The following is a 22,256-nucleotide window of genomic DNA, read 5'->3' as shown; positions in this document are numbered from 1 at the left end:
TCTATTGGTTTAGAGTTACCAGACAACCTTTCTAATAAAACAACCTTGAGTCTGGTTTGCCTCCGTCATGGAAACTAAAGTTTCCTGACATAAAGTAGGCATGAAAATGAAGGTCTCATGACGATTTTGGGTAAATTTCATTATTATCAGTATATTGTTTATCTTTTGTGTATAAAGGAGAACCGAAAGTGAGCTTCCGGCGAAAGTTTGTCGCAATTCCAAATACAACACTTCGTACTGTTCTCCCAGTTATTAAATGTGACGTTTTTGTCTAATGGTCATTTATAAATAATCTCGTAAATAATATTTTCACATAGCAAGAAATTATTAAGAAATGCCAAAATCAAAATAATTTTCCTTTGGGACCGAAACTGAACATAAAAATGAAATTCCTAGCCTGAACTGTATGCACTGGAGGAACAGTATAGAATTTTGCATTCTGGATAACTGGAAAACGGATGAAAACAATGGTATGGGGTTTGCCATAGGGTACAAGCGAGCGCATACAATGCGTAACCCATTTCAAAAACGAAATTTCTTGCTTCAAAAAATTGAGGGGGTCAAATTCACATACCTAGGTCTTTTTACAAGGAGGTATTCGAAAAGCAAACTTACAAAAGGGCATCCGAATGTTCAGAAAACAAAACTTTTACAAGTTTCTCCAAAAGTTAAAGCAATTGCTACAATTTCAATTGTCCTAAATTAGGCGTTGCCTGACTCTCCGTTGATTAGTCGCCTTTTACGACATGCAGTGTCTCTGCAGTAGGGTTATTCTTTCCCGTCCCTACACGGGTAGGTAAACGCCGTTTTGCCCGGACACCAACAATTTTTCTAAAAGAATTCGTGTTTCGATAAGGACTATAGTGAAAGGGTGAATCTTTGATTGTGATCTGTATGGAATTGCTAGTGAAATCAATCAACCCCACAAAGTTTTTGATACGCCGCGATTTAAACCAGTAAAGAGACCAGTTGGAAACACTACCATTTAAAAAAAAACGATGACCCATATTTCAACCAGTTTAGGTCATTATGAACATTTCGATTGTTCACTATGTCTAATCATATTAACTTAAATTAAACTGAAATGGGTTTTAATATATTGCAAAACGCGATAACAATTAGGAAATTAAAATCCGTTTCGTTTGATGAAAATTAGCGTTAACGGTTTCGGTTAGTTAAAACAAACACAAAAAAAGCACTAAAAGTTTAAAGGCTGACCGACTTGCACACGTCAAAGAAGGAAAAAAAATCTCACTCGAACCGGTTAAAAGAGCAATTAATTCCCCGCGTTAACCTTGCACTTGATTTCTTTCGAGGCGATTATTAAGATCGAGTCCTTGATGTACCTCCACCTTATTATTATTATCCACAACAAAATAACCGCGCCTAATTTATTTTACACGTGCTTTAGTCAATTACAAAACGATTACAATTGATATCGGAAACCTTGAGCGATTGATTGGTGTTTTCATAACGCTTATATACAGTTAATTTTCTTTAGAAGCGGAAAAATTTAATTAAAAGCGCCGTTCCGTAATTTGATTCAACGGGCGGACGTCACGAGTTTGTACCTATTTCGGGAGCTGATCAAAGTCGTCTGGTTCGCAAAAAAAAATGGCGAAAGTAAAAAAGTTGTACAATACGAAACACTAAATGGGATTGATGACAAGAGTCCAGTCATTTCAGTGGGGCAACAGTTCTTTCGGTAGGTATGGTGCAATTGGCAATATTGCAATTACTAAATTTTGTGTTCTGAAGTCCATTTTTAGAAAAAATAGAAATGGAGGAAGTTCTATAGGAATATATGTTGGAGGGAGAATAAAATTGAGGGGATTGATCAATGCGAGTAAACGCTTAGGGGATTGAAGCTGTTCAAGCAAAAGGGTTCTATTCTCATCGACAAGCTCTTTTAATTTTCTATTAAAGACCTGAAAATTGATTTTGGAAACTTTGAAATTATGGGAGATCCTTCATGTCTCTTTTAATAATCAGATTTTTATTCACGCATATAAATCATAGAGTTCATGTTCTATATCTTGATAATATGTATATAAATAAACGTTCTTTTAGCAATAATTTGATAAACGTATATATCACCACTTTGATTTACTGGCTGGAATATTGGTCCTCCACTAATAAAAATTAGGCATATTCTAAGTAACAAAATATTATATTATATATTATTTATGTGATAATCTAACGAAATTGGTATAAAAAATGTTGAAAATAAGTAGATAAATAAACGTTTTCTAGTATTAACCTGAAAAACGTATACAGTGCGTTCGAAATAAGAGGAGATATCTCTTTCATTTGGCGAGAAAGGATAAAATTGACAAATATAATTTTTTTGTGACAGTACGATCTATCTGTTCGCATATTCAAACGGCACCACTTCCGGTTTAACCGGAAATCTTTGCAACTTTTGTTTTTCAAATGCAATGCCTATGTTTTTTACGATATTTAAAAAGAGTAATCAATTTTCTGTATGACATCATAAAATATAGTTGATATACAAACAAAATGGAGAAATTCGAGAATCAACATTTACAAAATTTTTGAAATCTAGCATGCCGATGCGAAGGCAGCAAGAACCCAAGTTTACAAATAGGTAATGAAGAAAATAGACCCTGAATATGTTCATGATGGACTTTGTAATTATTATGTGCTTATAAAAATCAGACTTTTTGATTTGACTAAATATACATCATACATACAATCTACCAAGTCCATATATTGCAAAATTTAAACGTATTCAGTAAACACATATAAGTCGAATATCAATGGGAATAATAAACGCATAATATATCCCCCGGACATTTATGTGTACTATATACCAGTATATAATTACGTTTTTTATACGTAGTGTTTTAGTCTATTATACAAACGCTTTTTACGTACGGAACTATGTTGCTTGGGCATACGTAAAACCCTTAAAAACCAATGATCTTAATCAAAAAGCGTCTTTTACCTTTTCGATAGACAAGTTAAAGATCCTGAATTTTTGTAATAAAAGTGTGGGACTTCACTCTTTGGAGATGAAGCCATACACAAAGAATTTGGAATAACACTTTTCCGGTAGAAACTTGTATTTGCACATTTTAAAACTTTTGTGTAGCGTTTCGAATTGTTTCCCCGTAAGTATTTTCAAATTTATGAGAATAAATCATTTTTAGACCAAAAGGAAAAATACGAGCATTCGGTGTAAAACTAATGTAATTCTAACAGAAGAATTAAAAATGAATATTCGTTGACATAAAGTAAATGACATGCATTTTGCGTCTTTTTATTCTATAAGAACTAATAGAAAAATAAAAAAAAAATACAACCGGAATCGAACTACAAATTTTTACTATTGAGAAACCATAACTGAAGTTGAAACTTATTCCAAACAATCAGATTCATCTAAGTAAAATCCAGTTTTTGTGCTAGTATATGAATTATGCTGGCGTAAGCATATTTTGTCTTAGAAATGCGTCTCAACTCTCAATGATATAAGTACTTATGATGGTTATATTCAAGCAACTTGAAGTGCGAATCTATGAATTATACTTTTCTTTTCCTAGAGATCGAAAATCCGTTCTGCAGATCCATTACTTCATTTGCTTAAAATAATGCAAGGTCACCAATTAGGAATTTACAAAAAAAAAAGAAAAATCATTCACAATTTCCATTAATTATTATTAATATTTACACCACTTGTAAAATATGAATAGCTATTACCTAATTATTGAAAAAAAAATGTTAAAAACATCGCAAATCAACTCTGACAGTTTTGCTACCGTTGGTGGGATTATGACATACGAAGGCCGGTGGGTTCCAATGGCGATACCCACCACATATCGATGCAAAATACCAAAATGACACAAACTAACACTTTGCAAAGATTTATTGGGTGAGGTTTTTGTTAAGCTTCTCTTGTATATAAGCGCAGCGTGCCTCTTTTCTTTGTGGTAAAGAAACCGACATCAAGATGTTCAAATCGGTAAGTGTTCCCGAACTGTATGTATGATTTTCGCTAATTATTACTTTTCAGTTAGTTTTCGTTGCACTGTTTGCCTTTGCTTTGGCCGCGCCGGCTCCTGAACCAGAAGCCAAGCCGGATGTAGCCTTGATCAGCCCCGTTGTACCCATCGTAACTTCACATCACTCGGCGGTGGTACCTCTGGTGCCCTACAGCGTCCTACATTCCCCGCACGTAGTTTATCCAAACTATTACGTATATTAAGATGATGCAACTCATTGAATGATTCTACATAATTTCTAAGACCAAATATAATTAAATAATACCCAAAACCACTTGATCATTGAACGTAAATTTGTAAACTGTTTCTGTGAAGGTAAATGTTACATAATAATAGGTAGCAACTTCATATCTCTATCTCATACTTTTTGTTTAAACCTGAAAATATAAAAGTCAGAGTACAGGGTGTCTGTTGAAAGTTTATACATTTATCATTTATTTATTTAGTGCACAAATTGAGTACATGATCTTAAATATGCCACGATGAGGTCACAGCTAGTATACTACTTTCCATGTCCTTTCACATCTCTTGTTCCCATCCTTCTGTTCTTCGGCCATATTTTCTTCCATTATCCTCTCGATGATTCTATTCAACACTCTCAACTCACTATCAACTCGCTGTCTGTCCTACCAGATTTCTTTGTTCCATTTCTTTTTAGACAGATGTATCATCAAGGAAAACTTCAGGCCATTTCTCCGATTCATACACATCATTAGATAGAGATGTTAATTCCTTCATTCCTTCCATCTATTCCCTTCTGTTTCCACTTCTAGTTTCCTTGGCTTTCATTTGTTTTAATTTTTCCGTTCTTGTCTTCCAGATCATTGTTACAACCAGCTCTGGACTCCTAGGTAACCTATTTAATCCTGATGTTAATAATATCGAGCTTTCCTAACTTTTCTGTTTTATTATATTGATTTTCCCACCACTTTTTCCTAGGTTCATCAATTTCTTTTTTCCGTATAGTTTCTTCCTCCTTCGATGTTGATGTTTTTGTACCTTCTTCTCTCTTCCATCTTTGCTATCATTTCCTGATTTATCCTAGGCGTCTTTGATCTTATTCCTTTCTCTTCAGCTGATTTTAGTATTGCCGCCTTGATTTTATCCAACTTGCACTCTATATCAGCTTCTTCAATTTGTGGCGACTTTGGATTCATTATTGGTTCATCGATTATATTTCTTCGATTTTTGCCTAGTTAAGCCTTGCATTCCTCGGTAGCTTCCTCTGCGCCTTTTGTCCAAAGGACGAGGTGATTCCCTTCGGTTTCATTTGGAGATTTTGTTTTGTTTTTTGTATCCGTGCTAACTAAGATCAATCAATTAAAATCGCTGACGGTCAAGCATGCCATTTCAAAGTTTTAAAAAATATGATACCTTGATCAATCGCATAAAAAAGGTAGAGGTTCTGATATATCAATGTAATGAGAAAAAAGAATGCAATTGACGTTATTAATATACAGGGTGTTGCATTTAAAAATACCAACTTTGGGTCAAATTTCAGAAACGGTGCTCCACACATTTTTTTTTACTACGCAACTGGATTCTACGTAAAAATATCTAAAATATTCAGTTTTCATCATTTTTTCTATATTACATGAGCAGTAAGATATGATAACGTTCCAAAGAGTCAAACTTTCCGTCTGTATCTCAGAAATAAACATAAATAGCTAAATTGATTTTGTTTATGGTATTAAAAGTTAAAAAAAAATGGCACAGGATCGCAAAACCCGCAAGTTTCCCTCTTTAAAAACAGCTGATATACACTGCAGTTTCAACCAAAATGGGACACATGGTACAGTAGGAAATGGAAACGTGGACAAATTGTTTTTTTCCTCAAATTTAATCACAGCTTCATCTTATGACGATCCTTCTTAATTTGACAAGAAATAAATTATGAGATTTAAGTTGGGATACTGAGAGGATTTTACGTCAAACGCTAACCAATCATTATACTTATTTACATAACAGTCAAGAAAATAGCACATTACTGGCGAGGAAATATTGAAGTGCGAGGCAGAGTCTGAGTACTTTAATTTTCGAGTCAAGCAATGTCATTTTACTGACGAGTTTTGTATTAAATTTTACACGAAATCGTATTTTAATATAAATTTCAATTTTCATATAGAATTTTTGATTAACGTCAATCTGTCAGTGTTGACAGGAGTCATTTAGCAATGTGACAGGTGCAGCCGGTAAAGTGACAGGCGGCAGGAAAAGTAGTCTGGGCTGCCTCTGTCGTGGAAACTAAAATTTCCTTACATAAAGTAGGCAGGAAAATTAAGGTTTCATAACGATTTGGGGTAAAAGATGATACATTCCCAATTTACTGTACAAGAAAACCAGCCGTCGTGAATGGCAGTATGAAGCAGACACAAAAGTGAAGTAAACGACACCTGAAGAGAGGTGGAAGATGGTGGCATAGATCCAGAAATACGAACGAAAAAATTTAATGTTGGTAATAAAATTTTCGTGCCTGTCTTTCCCAAAAAAATATAAATAATTTGAATAATAACATCCCAAATAATGATGGATCCACCAATACAATTAATTTCGGTAACTTTGCTGCTTTGTAGTTGCGAAAAATGAGAGTGTCAAATTACGATCCTCAAAGAGGAATTAACCCTTTTGCTTGTTTTACGTAAACTCAAACCCAACCGTGGTTTTTCCTCAAGGTTGTATATCCTTTGACCTATCGTTTGAGTTTGAGAATACTAAAAGACACTGAGGGACAATTTTCGATGATATAGCATAACAAAACAATGCAAATAATAAAAATGTATTACATTAGACTGCGGTTACAAATTTGGTACGGATACAGCTGCAGGTTAAATTAAGAAAACAGTCGGTGACCAAAAAGTGTCCATCAGAGTTAGTGGTTGTTCGACGACGACCGATCTCAGTGCCGGCTGTTCAATAAATATGGTATCGGGGTTTGGTGCTGGAGCGGCAAACGCCAAAGCGAAGAGTGCGAAGAGTGCCAACTGAAAGTCACAAGTTTACTAAATGCCGATTTCGATGGTAACAAGGACTTACCAGTTTGAAGTACATCTTGGACGTGTGGTTTGTGAAGTTGAACGGAAAAGTCAGTTTATATACCTGTTCAAACAATATTAACGTGGGATAACGTAATGGTGTGACCCTATTTAATATCAATTAAGATTGTAAATAATCGTAGATATTCTTCAGTTGATTATTGGGTATTTTCATTCAATCAGTTATCAGTTAACATTTTCGTTAATCGTTTTACGTAGGTATTTGGACAACTCCTATGCACAATTGCAATAAGTCAATGAGCAATTGATAATTTTGTCCAACCCTTCTCATTTTCGCATCAACCCTTAAGAAAGGGTATTGTTTCTTCATCGATCTATAACGATATTGAGAAGGTTTCCAACCCCTTTTCGTTCTTACAACCATTTAAACGGCTAAAGGTACAACTAATCTTGTAAGGAGTGCCTTAATGTAATGCTATTGGGCGAGACGAGTTATTTATGTTACCAAGTTAGCTGCGAAAAGGCCCTTTAACACAACCCTATTTCAACGTTTTTCTCAAGATGTAACGAGGGGTCGTTTTTATATTCCCGCAATGGGCTGTTTTGAATTTTGGTGCAACTTTTCTTTATGCTGTTTTTAATCGTACCGGGCTATTATAAAATTCCTTACAAAACAAGGAAAACTTCCAAAAATTATTCTTGAAGAAATGTTGGCTGTATACGGGGATGATTCTAAGTCAACTATTTGCGAGTGATCAAAATTGTTTAACCATGGTGGAGGATCAATGGATGATGATTCCCGTCTAGGGCGCCCTACTGACGAGATCGCTTCAAATGTTGCTGAAAAGACCAGGCGCTGTTTGGTACTGGAGGATGCAAGGCAATTAGCAACTTCATCACGAGTTTCAGAAACGACGGTTTTCGGAATTGTACACGAGGATAGTGCAAGATGGATTCCGCGAATGGTTTCGCCATTCCAAATGCGTCTCCGCGTGGAGATGAACCAGATCTAATTATCGTCGACTTGTCACTGGAGATAAAACCTGGGTTCATCAATATGATTGTGAGTCGAAACAAGAGTCGATGCCCAGTTCTCTCAAGAAGTTTAAAGTCGCCCCTTCTGCAGAAAAAATAATGGCAACCATTTTTTGGGACTCTTTGGGAATTTTACTAATTGATTATATGAATAAGGGTAGTACGGTAACGGGAGCGCATTACGCACCCATAACCATATATTTTTATCCTGGATTAAAGATGTCTTTCATGCCTAGTCCCGGAATATAAAAACGACCCCTCGTATGCCATCGAATTCATTCTCAAAATGTTAAGCGATTGAAAACTAGGAGATTGCACTATAAAATCTTAGGGAATCTTGCAAGTTTCATAGCAAAGTGTAGGTAACATAAAAAAGTATGCAGAGCACCGTTGCAGAAGGGATGTCTTGAGAAATGCAGTAAGGCCCCCTCAGTCCATATTCGAAAGTCAGAATAAAACTCATGACTAATAATATGACTTAATGTTCATTAAATAGGCAATTACGTTATCCCACTGCTGTTATCAAACCTTCAGCGAGTATATAAACCGGTCGCCGTAGAAGCCTAAGCATACAAAGTCGCTGTACTCTCCAAGATGTTCTTCAAACTGGTAAGTTTGTAACTGATGGTTTTTTAGTCATAAATATGTGATTTTTCAGTTTGTATTCGTCGCCATCTTTGCGGTTGTGTTTGCCGCTCCAGCTCCCAATCCCGAAACCATACTGATCGAGCAACCCGTCTTTAAATCGGTGGTCGTCGAACAACCGCTTACCTGGATGGATACGTTCTGGTCACCATCCGTTGTCCTGATTTAAGCTGTGCCAATGGCCATACCTAATTTGCAAGATCGCGCCGCTGTTAATTAATAATTTTGTAACGTTTTTATAATGTATGTTTCTTAATATTACTGCTTGATTAAACTGTTTAATACCTACCATAACTCTTAAGCAAAAGGGTGTCTTAATCCAGACTGTTCAATTTATTTTGAATTTAAGTATGAACGATAAGTTGGAAAATCGCTTAAAAGCGCTTTAAATGACCCCAACTTTCGTCTTTTAAAATAAAAGAAGCGGTTTCAGGCACCACTGTTACAAGCTGTGTTTTCATCACTGCTTTTGTAGCAGTTTCATTGAAATCCTGTTCTTCCCTCGATGCTGGGGTGATTAAAACCTTAAGGAAAACTCATAGTACAACTAACATTCTCATTGACATTTGGGTTGGTTGGCCCAAGTAAAACGATTTAATGGTATACAGGTTGTATCAAGTTAAATACATAGATTCTCCTTATTAGCATAGATAGACAGTTCGCAAAATGGACAAAAATGATCCACGAGTTATGCCTAAATAAAATGAAATTAGGTACTTGATGAAGTATTGCTTTTTTCAGACTAGTAATGAAAGGAGCAGCCTAGAACTTGACAGTTAAGTAATAGAGGCCGAGAATCATTCAAATTTAGTATCTAAAACCACGGTTATTAATTTAGAACGTAATAAAGTCACATGAAAAAAGGAGGAAGAAAATGATCGATGGGAAAAACTTTGGCCAAGCCCTCAGGAACACCATTATGTATTAATCAATCTCGTATAAAACAATCTTTGATAAGTGAGAACGTCATTCGACCGTAGGTGAAGGTATGATTATACCGGGTGCCCATTATGTATGGAATTTCGTATATATATATCGGTAAATATCGAATGTATACAACATTTTTCTATGAAAGTTGTTAAACATTTTATTTCTCATAATAAGGCAGCGTTCAGTTGTTTTTATTTCTGAAAACAAATGACTAACGAAAAACAATTGAATTTTTTTAAATGGCAGTGCACCTTTTCATTAGGCTCATTTGATAGTGATTTTTTTCTCTTTTCGATGATATAACTTGTTAGTACCCTTATTCAAAAACATGTTTCAAAAAAATTTATTATAATTTGATCAATAACATTAATCGAGATATCCTACATCAAAATAAAACAATTGAACGTGTACGTTTTTTATTAAACCTTAAAAATGGCTTTCATCGCAAAATGTTCACCATTAACTACCACAAAAGGCTTGAAGTAAAAATTTTTTCTACACGGATGCTAACGTGGTACGTCCTTAAAAAGAGAAAAAAAATCTCTGTCAAATGAGCCTAATGAAAGTGTGCATTGCTATTTAAACAAATTCAATTGTTTTTCGTTATTCATTTGTTTTCTGAAATAAAAACAATGGAATGCTGCCTTATTATGGGAAATAAAATGCTAAACAACTTTCATATTGAAAGTTTTGTATACAGTCAATATTTACCCAGATATTACTATATTCCATACATAATGGGCACCCTGTATACTTGAATGTTATTATGCATGGCACTTACATTATGTGTACTTACGTAGCATGTAATACAATGTTACTACAGTTATTCCCAAATGCATAACAAGGACAATTTAAAGTTGGTATCATTACAGAGAGGGATTTTGTTCATGATCAGACCTTGTTGAGAATCCAAAAATATTAATGAGTAAGAATAACCACGAAAGTGCTTCGTAGTCTTAAAATCGAGCTGAAACACTAGAACTACTAAGAGTAGACGAAAATAAACCCATAAAGAGCATTTAAAAAAGCGGCAGAGCACCTCGGTGCGACCCCACGGAGTCATTGGATTTGACCCATTTTCAATTGGCTTGTTACATGTGGTACTGTGCAAAGTTTGAACCAAATCGGTCCAAGCGTTTGACAGTTATCGTGTTCACGAACAGACGGACATACGGACACCATCAACTCCCCTATAAAGCATTCATCGCTTTGCTCTGCCGCTTAATAAATTATACCTATAGCGCGTTAGGGTTCGTGATGAAGAAGTTTTCAGGAATGAGAATGATTATGCGGTAATGAACTTCTGCATGTGAACGTCTCATGATTAATCTATAGCTTAATAAAGTGCAACAAATTAATTTATTTGTCTAATTTTTGGTCAGTTACTTCAGTTTTATGCCAGGTTTTCTGTCTAAATTTAGTCCTGCTGAAAACGTCAGAAACTTTTGTCCAATCTATTAGGACTGTAGAATCCATAATTTCCAACAGTTCCAAGATTGGGCTACTAGTTCAAAAGTTACAGCCATTTGAATTTTCTTTCAAAACTGATTTCTAGTCTATAACCTTTGATTGAGAGGTCCGATCGAAAAAGTACGAATTGTTTTGGATTCTACGCACGAAAATTAATAAGAAAAAGTGTTTTCCAGAGAAATTTTGGTGCAGTCGATTTTTGGTAAAAAAGGAAGGTTACAACCTGCCTTTTTTTGAGGCCCGAAGAAAAAATTGTCTCGGATCGACCCGGAAAAAAATTATCTCATAGAATGTGGCCTGTAGAATCCGTAATTTCAAACAGTTCCAAGATTGGGCTACTAGTTCAAAAGTTACAGCCATTTGAATTTTATATCGAAATTGGTTTCTTGTCTATAACTTTTGATTGAGAAGTCTGATCGAAAAAGTACGAATTGTTTTGGATTCTACGCACCAAAGTTAATAAGAAAAAGTGTTTTCCCGAGAAATTTTGGTGCAGTCGATTTTTGGTAAAAAAGGAAGGTAACTCTTTGAACTCTTGGTTGCTCTAGAAAGCTATAGATTTACCCGGGCAGTGTGAACGTAAAAGAGCAAGACATTATAGCAATCTTCATGCCGCTTTACCAGCGATAGGTCCTACGAAGCATGCCACATATTATTTCCAACATTCTTTCTATCCAGAACTTAGACTATTTACAGAACTTTCCAGGCCTTTGCCAAAGATATTTACGCCCTTTGTATAGAATGAAAGGCACTTAAGCTGGGATAAAGAGTCATCAGGTTTGTATTTAACACAGCTCTTAATGGCTTTGTTGTCTTAATCTCTGTTTCAGGCCCTATTCTGCGTTTTTAACCACTGGCTAAGCTTTTAAGGTGCTTTTATTTCATTTAGAAACCTTTTCAAAACAATCTAGGCTGCATTGAGAGCAACCTTGGCTTGGTTTTTCTAAATTCTAAAAACGTCTATGAATTTTTCTGAATGTGTGTGTGTGTACACCCAATTTTGTTCATGTTTGCCCCGAGAGGGGAGGTTTACAGGTGCGTGGAAAAGGATTATGAAAAAGGAAAACTCGTGTATTGGAAAGAGGGTGTTAAAACAATCAAGGTCCACGAGCACCGCTCCCGTTTCAATGTATATTTGATTTTTACAATGTAAGCAAGTGGTTTATTTTTTATACAGTTATCGATTATATTGATCATTAACTATGAAATTAAAAAAAACGTTGTCATCTTGTAGAATCTTTTCCCGTTACTATTTTTAAACTCCCTAATTGTCATTTTTAGTATACTACACCCTACATAAATGCAATCCACACTTATATTTAATGTAAATTTCCCCTCAAAATTTGTTACATTGGTAATGATGCCTTGCTTGACTTACTTATAAATCTACTACTAGAAATTGCAGAGGAAAATTAGACGTACACAATGCTAGGTACCATCATCGTATCCAACAAGACTGGGACACTTTCCATCACAACGGGACTATTATCGATGAGGATAAGGCCGGGATCTGCAACCGGTGCGGCGGCAACAAAAGCGGCGAGCACAAGAGAAATAAGCTAAAACGTAATTTTGGAAACTCTCATTGAAAACATTTTCACTTACCAATTTGAAGAACATCGTGATTTGGTAAGTTGAACGTGGTATAGCGTACGTATTGGAATTAAAGGTTTATATACCTACCGCAACGAGCCTATATCTAAATTGGATATGAATTAGCTGATGCAGTGGTCATTTGTCTAACGCATACAAAACAAACTGGAACGAATGGATTAGGTTAATTAGGTTTGATTGTATATTAATGAATGCTATCATGACAGTCTTCGGAAAGGTCCTAGTTTTCTGTAACAACCTGAGTGAATCCTTAGGATTTTATCAACATTTTAGCCAATCTTAGAATATGAATCACTAGAAGCGGTAAGGGAAGTGTATTTGTGGAGGGTCATTGAGGATAAACTCCGGCAAGGTAGGTTATAGTGCACCCATTTTGAATGGTTAGGCGTTATAATCACAAACAAAAATTTTTGAATCCAAAAAACATAGCCCTTTTATTCACAGTAAACGGTGAATGAGAACATTTCTAAGTAGCTTGGACAAGAAAAATCCACCAAAAGAAGAAAACAAGGGAATGATTATTTTAGATTTTGTTTAAGACTGTTTCAAAAAAACCTTTGTAGCATTTGCAACGAAAACTAGGAAACAGGTTTGCAAAAACCCACGCATATAACTTAGTAACTAGAAACATAACGAAAGCAGAGGAAAAGAACAACAATATTTTAGCAGCACATAATCTTAACGACAAAATAAAAATACATGGCGGAAAGTAGACACAGATCATAAATCTTTGATAACTCTAATGAATAGAAAAATTGGAGTTATCGCCTCATCGTGTTTGCAAAGAATGACAGTAAAATTACTTAAATATGAATTAGTGTTAAATTACTTGCCAGGAAAATATTTGTTTATTGCAGACTTACTTTCATGATCCTACTTAAATTTTCCAGAGAGAGATGGTGATGATCAATGGATTTTCTCAAACTGTTCATACTTTAAGCAAAAATTTAAATAAGTTTAGATGCTAAAGGGTTGGAGCTTATACAGGCTACTGTCAATGAACCAGTTTTGGCAAAGGTAATGTTCTACATTATAAGTGGCCTTATGAGAATTTAACTCTTCGAACTGGGGTGCTTGTGAAAATGTGTACCTTTTACGTATACGTAATGGTTGGCATAATTTTTCACTACTAAGTAAACCAACAACAAAGAACATAAAATGACATTACGATACAAAGTATTTATTTAAAAAATAAAAAAAGGAGAAAATATAGCCAGGGAGTTCAAGTGACAAAGAAGTAACAAGTTAAAAAGTAATCGTAAACGATTTACATAAAGCGCATTTCCACTTGCATTCATTTCCCATTTGTAAGATGCAACTTCTGTTAAAATCGTAAAAATCCGGCCACAAATATGAAAGATAGCGTTGCACATGGGCAATCCATTGTTGACGTGCTACTTCAATTTCAGTTTATGAGAAGAATTTCATTTCAATGCTTTTCTAAATAAGAAAGTTGGAACTGCGCATGCGCAAACCTAAATTTTAAAACTAATGTTAGATTTTCCTTTGTTCCAAGCGCCTAAGTATCAAATTTCACTTAAATGTTCCATTTAAATTCTTCCATAAATAAAAAAGTTGGCACTGCGCATGCGCAAAACCAAATTTTGAAATTGGCGTTTGATTTTCCTTTATTCCAAGTGCCTATGTATCAAATTTCATTCAAATACTTTTATAAGTAAAAAAGTTTGCAATTCGGTTTAAAAATGGTCGAGATGCGAAAAGGGCACTGTGAATTTTGAATCGATTCGATTCAACTTTTGGCATTGCGTATTATATGGCTAAAGCTATGCCCATATTGAATTTCATGCAATTCAGTTCATAACTAACGGAGATGTAAAAGCGATCGAACATTTCTAAACAAAGTTATCGTTCACACGGACAGATAGATGGACAGACAGACAAAGGACAGACCAACCGGCAGGCGACAGATAGCAATGCAAAATTATAAACGATCTCTAGGATCGTTAATAAACGGCAAAAGTGTAAAATTATGGAACATGTAAAAAACGGTTTTTTGTTTTTTTTACAATAACTTTTTTTGTAAGCGGTACAGAAAAAATTCCTTCCTTGGTACAAGACTCGACACCATAACGAACCAAATAGCGAAAAAAGTAGAAAAGTAGAACAGTAGCTCTTAAGATAAAGAACTAGTAGCGTCGCAAAACGAGCGGACGGACGGACGGACAAAGTGGCCACAATAGCGCATTTTTTTTATTTTTGTGGAAATGCGCTAAAAACGGAAACGGACACAAAATTTTGAGGGCGAAGGAGTCTGGAGTGGAAAATGGGGTGTAGCGAATGATGAAGTTTCCTAGAACGTTAGAAAAGCAATGTTTACAAAAATGTTTAAATTTGGAACAACGGAAAAGTTCCGAATAACTAAAAAGTTAGAAACAGAAAAAAAGGGTACGTCAATGCAAAGCTTTTAATAGAAACAAAGACTACAGGTTGCATCATTTAGCTGTGAGCAACATAACAAATGAGAGAGAGATATGGTAATTAGTCAAAGATAAAATTAATTGTAAACTAATTAGTGATAAACGGGTCAGTTTTAATTCAAATAACATGTAGAAGATAGCGGCGTATGTTTCCCAAATTAATTAATTCTATGTAGATAATCGAGAGGTAGTTAAGTGGGTAAGTTCTTACGCGAAGGCCAGATATAACGTGCGGTGGATAAGCGAACAAACGTCAAATCGAATTATGGCGCTCTACAAATCAATTGGGTTCATTTTATCCATTAAATTGCAAATGGTTCTAATGGTCTCGTTTTTTCTCGCATATGCGTTTCCGGAACCAAGCTCAAAACTGATGGTGCTCAACGAGTTGTATTCGGCTGTGGTGGAAAGCAAGCCTCTAACAGTGCGTAATAAGGATGCAGTGTTTAAAATAGGAACAGTTTAATAGTTTTCTTAGTTTAAGTAGACGAGGAAGTGGTTTGCTCACATATTTTAAAATGAATGGACGCCAATTTTAGTGTAAAACAAGTCATTTCATAGAATAGACTCCAATAATATAATAATAATGACGTTTGCCAACCCAGACAGACCAAATAAATCATAGAGCATATCGAAGTCAACCTTTCTACGGCGAAAAGGGAGTCGAAGTAGTGTTCGACACGGTAGTATCGGTAAAGTCTGTAGTATCCGTGGTATCTGTACCATCAGCGCTTGAATATGCATCTGTATCGATGGTACTACTTAATTTACGATAGTACTGGAATAATGTTAAACGAAATACCATACAATTGTGATCTGAAACAACGATTTGTCATTAATGGAAGGAAGTATTGGAATTTTACATGCCACACTATCCATGACGGTGGATCTGAATCTTTCGCCCACTAGTAACGAATGAATCAGTTTCAATGTACTTTCCAGTGAAAACGTGGTGTATCATCTCATTAAATGTGCTGCGTGACTTTTTCCGTTTAAAGAAAAGTGTTTGTTTTTCTTTTAAGAACTGATTAAATCAGAAGCAATATTGTTTTTATCCTATGTACCGTGTGTTCCACAAAAGATTTTTTTAGATTAGCAAATTCCCAAAATATTCAACAAACTAAAAAACTTTTTAAACATTTTTACTTAAAAATCGATAAACAACCAATTAATTAACAACAGGGTTGCACCCTTTCGACACCCGCGATGCATAAAGAAAAGTTTGAGAACCGTACGCTCCTAACGTGGACCAATTCCGAATAGAGCTCCGTCGCCTGGAAGTCGACAAATACACAGGGTGTTTAAAAATAGGTCGGACATTTTATCTGCGTATAATAGTATTCATGAAAAGAAACAGAAAGTGTATAAATCCGCATAAGTGTTTCAGAGATAGATTTTTGTTTCAACGAATAAGAGCTTTCCTTTCAAGCAAGATGTGCAGTATGTGTGCAAATGGACACAGAGCATCTTCTCTAAGTATTTTACGTTATATTGAGAAACAACACTGTTCCTTTGGTTTCAATTAATGTAATTTGTTGAAGACAATACAAAATCTATTCTGCAACACTTAATTTGCGCACCTTTGTTTTGTAAGACAATTTTTCTTCCACTATACGCGGATAAAATATCAAACTTTCTTAAACACCCAGATTTGTCAATACTACAACGTCGTTTGGGATTCAAAATTTTTGCATAGCTCATCCTCCTTCTCCTTCGAAGTCGAATTAATATTAATGAATTTTCTCGCGTGTATAATCGAAAGTAGTAAGTACACTAGAAATTGACATTTTCCTCGTAGGTTTCGAGTTTAAAAAATGACTTACTCCTTTTGGTTTAAACTTAAGTAGGCGGGGTTTCAACCAAGGCTGCTCAGTGCTCATGTCCCAACCCAAACTCGAACCAGGGACCCTTAGTACTGCACTCGAGCTTTAACTTCACGGCGCCATACGGCTCGCTTAAGAGATACGAGGAAAAATCAAAAAAATGTCGATTCAAGAATAACTAACATTTTCTTAGTTAAAAGAGACAAAGAAAAATGTTTATTACAAAAGTTTCTTTCAAAATGAGCGTACGAGGTCAGTTAAAAAAGTTGAAAGACCTAACTTCAGTTTTTAAATGGAGGCCCTGTATATTTTAGGCTCAAAAGGTAGCATATTAAATTCTTTTTCCAAAAATATTAAAATAATTAAAAAAAATTAATATGATCCAAAAAGGCTACAAAAAGGTTTATTAAAATTCAAAAGTTTTAAATCATTTTCTTAATTTTTTTAATCGTTCTTGAATTCTTTTCAATCACTTGAATCTTTCTTCAAAATATTTCTTGTGTTCTTTGTATTATTGGATTGCAGAGTGTCCCATTAAAATATATGGAGTTAGGTCCGATAACTTTTTTACCTGACCTCGTATGCTTATTGCGGAAACGGAAGATTATTTAACAATAATTATAAAGCAACTTTTGTAAGAAAATATATAGGTACCTATTATAATTCTGAAATTGACAATTTTTACAAACCGTACGTTAGTAAGGGAGGTATTGCATTGGGGTAAAAAATGATCCTCCACTTTTACACGTTCCGAAAGCGAATCAAACAAAATCTCGATGATGTCGGTCTGTCTGCAGGTCTGTCTGTCTGTACTCTCGCTTTTTGCAATAGGTGGACTATATTTTGAGGGTGTGCCAGACGGCCACCAAATTGGTCTCAGATTCTTCATTGGTGATGTCAAAACGTTAAACGCAAAAATATCTCGAAAACGGTTTGTTGGGGGGAGAGTACAAAGCACAAAGGCAAAATGAATTGAAAAGCGAATATCTTGAAAACGAAGAGGGTAGTCATAAAGGGCAACTGGAACGTCTGGACGATACACATCTACTGGTGACGTAAAAACTTTTAGTGCCAATATCGGCAGAAGTGTCGGAGGAGGGTACTCACAAAGGGCGGAAAAATGAATGATATGAAAACATCGATAAATATAGCATGCTACTACTTTATAACCCAACTATTTACTAAGCCATTTCGGTTTAAAAAAATGCGCTTTATCTGCACATTTTATTATTTTAAGTTTGACCTAAAAAGAGCACATGATGCCTATATTACATTTTTGATATTGATGTACACAAATATTAATGAATCAGTATGAAATCATAGAAAGATTCTCTTGCAGTGAATGAAAAAGAATACAGAGCCCCCCCCCTCCCGCAAAACTCAAGTTGTTCCGGCCAACCATAAAAATCACGGAAATTATCGCTTTCCGCTGGCGAGAGAATGTTGGAATTATAAAATCAAATGATGTTCCACAACCACAAAATCTTAACGCTGCAGTTTTGAAGCACTGCAAGAATCCAAAACTCAAAAAAACGATGAAGAAGATTTAAATCAAATGCCCTTTTTTCCACGACAATCTTCTGGTATGCAACAATTTAAATACCTTGGACTTACCGAAAATTGAGATGTGACTGTCTAATAAATTAATAGATTTTTATGTTAAAATTCGGAGAGAAATTGTTTTTGGCTTCAAAAAATCACCAATCAACCATAATAAATCTTTAACAAAAGATAAGTGTTTCGGTAGCAAAGCTGCAATCGTCAGCGAACAACTAGAAGACATTTCAATATAATTATTCAGATTTTTTTAAATTCAACATTTAAAAAAAATAACACATTAAGGACGACATTCGAAAGAGATTTAAGTGATTCAAAAAAATTAAATATGATTAACAAAAATTAAAAAAGTTGAGAAATTCAAAAAGGATTCAAAAATACAACAAATTTCAAGACAAATCCGTTTGCAATATTTTTGAACCCATATTCAGTTTTTTTGAATTTTTTATTGCTATATTTTTTAAAAGAGAATTTAATACTGTTTATAATAAATTATACAATGTTTTTGATATAAAAACATGAGGTTAGGTCCGATAACTTTTACCTTTTACCTGACCACGTATACGTATTTTGAGAACGGAAAATTATTCAACAATCAGTATAAAGACACTTTTGTAATAAACATTTTGCTGTATCTTTTAACTAAGTAAATATGGGGCCATTATGTACATATTTATAGAAAATCCCGAAACAGATCACGTTTAAATTATTATCAATCTCAACCTTCAACCCCCTTCGAGTGACAGTTAGAACTTGAATTTTTAAATGGGAAGTAGGGGACATGTGATATATCGTTTGAAAAGTCTCTTCATTCTCTATCCAAACATGTTACTGTTTCCAAATTGATTGCAAATGTTAACATAAAAAAAAATCATTATGCAATACATTACAATGGGGTTTTTGTCCTCATTCCAAATGGACCCTACTTTTTATATTGCAAAAATTGGAAAAAAAGGAATTCCCATAAAACATAATTTATTCCTCACTACCTCAGCTTCAACGTGGTTATAACAAAGTCCATACGTCACTATACACTTCTTTATGTGGCTTCTGGTATCGTTTCTGATATTTAAAAATTAATGTCACACGTATATTAATTTTTTGCATGTGCAATTGCATATTTTCGAATAATTAAAAGAACTCAAACAGTTAAAAGAAATCAGAAAAATTAGATGAATTGAAAAAATCATAAGAATTTGAATAATATGAAAAACTGGAAGAATCTGAAGAACCTGAACAATTATAACAATCGAAATAGTTGGGTGAAACGAGCATCCATAGGATCAGAGTTTTGAAAATCAAAAGAATTCCAAGATTATTAAATACCTGAAGTCGTATCGGTTGTTGTTTCGATGGTTGATTCAGTTGTACTGGTAGTTGTACTCTGTCTTTATTGTGATGGTGCGCTAAAGTAACAACCAGGAAAGAAACTAGAATAAACTGAAAGATAACACAATTAAAGAAGTGAATTTTGCTTTGATAAGTATGCATTAAGGTATTCATGGTTGCTTTATTCAAGGTAGGCAACGTAAATATAATTTTTTTTAAACACTAACACACCAATTAAATGTAGCAGAAAGATATTCATATCCGACTAATATGATTCGTGCTTTTGGTGATCTTCCATTAACCACGTCCATTGTTACCAAGTAAAGGGTGATTAGCGGTAAGCATTTGTGTTCAACAAAGGAGGCAACCCTGGTTTTTCGCGTTTTAGGCATACTTCTTTCCATAAGTTTACCTAGACCAACGTTGTAGCAAATGCAGTACAAAGAACGAATTCTATCAGGATGTTCTGAATTTGCTCATTTAAGCTACCGATTAACAACAGAACTCGAAAAGACAGATATACGCACAGAAAGTGGGATGTTATTAATAATCTTTCCAGCCCCCACAATGTAAGACAAAATGTTAACTAAAGCAAGGGATCGAGGTGTATTTTTTTACAAATAGCTTTCCAAATTGGCCGGCTAATTGATTTTATGCACAAATTCGGTATCAAAGGTATCCAATTGTGTTAAAAAAGACAGAGTCTAGACTGCCTTTTTTAAAAATGCTTCTCACAGTCGAACCGATTCGCAAGTTAATAGAAGGAGGAGATCAAACGAACAATTATCAATAATGAGAGTGAATTCAACCTACAGCCGATTGAAAGTTAGTTACTGTCCTAATGAAACATATTACACCCCTTCCATTTATGATTTATTAACTACAGTTGTTAGCGTAATTCAACACAAAAATTTACAGGTAATATCCCGCGCCGTAGAGAGCACTGCCATAGTATCCCCCGTAGTACGGGTAGGCAAGATGGTTATATCCCAAAGAGTATGGATAAGCACCATACGCGCTGAGAATTTGCGGCTTGGGTTCCGGCGCTGGGGCCGCCATGCTTGCAGCGAAGACGAGGGCGAATAAGAACAACTGAAACAAATTTTCTTAAAAATCTGCACTCGGGGGTAAAATTGAACACTTACCAATTTGAACATTTTGTCGGTTTGCTACGAGAGTAAACTATGCCAATTGCTCTAATCTGAGTCGCTTTTATACCCGACTGGTTTGCGCCTACCTTAAATTATTGCGTACGTATCCTTCACGATGGATCCGGGACAAATTAAAATATCTAATTTGTCAAATCAACATCACTTCCTGTTCAATAATCAATGATAAGGCGATGCTATATTTGGGAACGTGACATAGCTAATCAATTATAGTCATCTCGTTCAAGCCTACCGTCAGAAGTATCCGCGCAAATATTAATAATCGTGTTACGACTTACGACTACTAATTCATCAACATTAATTATGCAAATGTGACAAATTCGGCAAATTATTAAAATATTAATATATGAATCCGTATCTTATGAACCTTGAACACTTCGGAGGTCTAATTCTATGTAAAATAAACATTGAATTTTACGGATTTGTGAAGTGAGTCGCTCATAGCCAATACACATTTATACGAGGATTTGTACAATTTTACATCAGCAAGTGAATTCACACCCGAAAATACCAAGCATTTAAGACTGCATTGCTTATGCATGGTTTGTGTCATAATGTTTGTTCACAGACAAGCAGGGCTCAAATGTAAAGTCTTTCCATTTAAATTTGGAGTGGAGGTCGAATGATACCTTAGTTGAAACGAAACTGGATAGCTATATCATATATGATGCAGTAGATACTTATTAATAGTAAATTGCTGATTTAAACCACACAAAGGATTACATTTGAAGTAATTACAAGGGCACTTTTATCCATAGTGAAAGTTTTCGATTTTTTCCGATTATAATTTTCATTTTTTTTAAGTTTGGATATGGAGACTTAGCTTAGGTCTAAGTTCTTTTATTTTATAGCATTGTCCTCATTATGAACCATTTATCCTAAGAAGTAGAAGTTTGAATTATCAAAAATGTATGCCAACAATACGTTTTCTTGGTAAACCATGACACCACTACAGAAACTCATCCTTTTTCCTAAATTTTTCTGGATTTTATTGGAAACCAATTCAGTGATTCGATCATTTTCAGTTTGTTTAATTGTATGCGATACCATATAAAGACTGTAGGAGCTCTTTTATAATAAATTACCGGAGAATACCTCGCTTGTGAATTTTTTACCGCATTTTTTAAAAAAATACGCAGGCTGTTCCGTTGAGAGCAATATTAAAACAGCTATAGACGAGATTTCACTTTCTGCTATAGTGAAGATGTGGAGGCTCTAGTCTATTTTGAGT

At 34.7% G+C, this 22,256-nt stretch overlaps 5 long non-coding RNA genes across 5 annotated transcripts; 2 read left to right on the top strand and 3 right to left on the bottom strand.

The window, feature by feature from the left end:
- The first annotated feature begins 3,847 nt into the window (after window positions 1–3,847).
- On the top strand, window positions 3,848–4,439 carry LOC116174788. Its single transcript, XR_004146166.1, has 2 exons — window positions 3,848–3,982; window positions 4,034–4,439. It is a non-coding gene; the product is annotated as an uncharacterized LOC116174788 (long non-coding RNA).
- A 2,343-nt stretch (window positions 4,440–6,782) lies between these two features.
- LOC116174903 lies at window positions 6,783–7,148 on the bottom strand. Its single transcript, XR_004146194.1, has 2 exons — window positions 7,056–7,148; window positions 6,783–7,003 (listed from the first exon to the last, which is right to left on the bottom strand). It is a non-coding gene; the product is annotated as an uncharacterized LOC116174903 (long non-coding RNA).
- A 1,415-nt stretch (window positions 7,149–8,563) lies between these two features.
- Window positions 8,564–8,989, top strand: LOC116174902. The gene is made up of 2 exons (XR_004146193.1): window positions 8,564–8,659; window positions 8,709–8,989. It is a non-coding gene; the product is annotated as an uncharacterized LOC116174902 (long non-coding RNA).
- Window positions 8,990–12,212: 3,223 nt separating this feature from the next.
- Window positions 12,213–12,858, bottom strand: LOC116173031. Its single transcript, XR_004145837.1, has 2 exons — window positions 12,701–12,858; window positions 12,213–12,654 (listed from the first exon to the last, which is right to left on the bottom strand). It is a non-coding gene; the product is annotated as an uncharacterized LOC116173031 (long non-coding RNA).
- Window positions 12,859–20,710: 7,852 nt separating this feature from the next.
- LOC116174687 lies at window positions 20,711–21,260 on the bottom strand. The gene is made up of 2 exons (XR_004146143.1): window positions 21,002–21,260; window positions 20,711–20,948 (listed from the first exon to the last, which is right to left on the bottom strand). It is a non-coding gene; the product is annotated as an uncharacterized LOC116174687 (long non-coding RNA).
- Between the last annotated feature and the right edge of the window lie 996 nt (window positions 21,261–22,256).

Source organism: Photinus pyralis, unplaced genomic scaffold (assembly GCF_008802855.1).
Source record: "Photinus pyralis isolate 1611_PpyrPB1 unplaced genomic scaffold, Ppyr1.3 Ppyr1.4_LG6, whole genome shotgun sequence".
Classification (NCBI taxonomy): Eukaryota; Metazoa; Arthropoda; class Insecta; order Coleoptera; family Lampyridae; genus Photinus; species Photinus pyralis.
This window is presented reverse-complemented; position numbering and strand designations above follow the sequence as displayed.